Here is a 796-nt window from a genome sequence, read left to right as displayed (position 1 = left end):
TTTAGAACAATTATGTTACGTATACACTAAAATTAATCACTAAAATTAGTCATCAGTATATATATATACTGAAAATAAATTAAATTATATATGTATTTATAAATTCATATAAAATACAATAAAAAAATCATGTGAGGAGTATATGTATATATATTTTGTGGTTTACTCTTTGTTTAAGAAAAAATAGTATTAAGTATGCAACTGTGTGAAGATACCAAATAATCCATGTATTAGTTACGGTGAAATCTTAAGTACAGTCAATTTTACGTGAAGTTGATATTTGAGAGCTATTAAATAAAAATTTAGTCAAATCAATCAAATTATTTAACGTCTCTCAACTATTAATTTTATGTAAATTTGAGTGCACTTGAATTTTCATAATTAATTATACATCTAGTCACTAATGTTCTAAAAAGAATCTCTCTCGCATTTCTTTTTAGGCCAAAACTTTTTAATTTTATATATGTTGATACTTGATAGCAACTCAAATGATAAAGCATTATGACAACCATGGCAACTATAGCCACCATCACATATTTACGTCGATGCCCTTGAATTGAGCTTTGAAGGAATCAAATCCCAATCCATGCCAATTCATGGAAATGTGTAGTGCAACAATACATTACTTTACTTTCCTTGCAAAGACTAAATTAAACAATTTGATTCCGCTAAAATAAAAAATCAAAGCCACCGCAATCAATTATTTTTTCTGTACAAGAATGAAGCTTTCTGTTTTTCTTGGGCCAGATATGCTTTTATATATATATTAAACATAATAAAACAAAATAGTTTAGTT

Source organism: Arachis ipaensis, chromosome B09 (genome assembly GCF_000816755.2).
Source record: "Arachis ipaensis cultivar K30076 chromosome B09, Araip1.1, whole genome shotgun sequence".
In the NCBI taxonomy this organism is placed as follows: domain Eukaryota; kingdom Viridiplantae; phylum Streptophyta; class Magnoliopsida; order Fabales; family Fabaceae; genus Arachis; species Arachis ipaensis.
Note: the sequence above shows the minus strand (reverse complement) of the source record.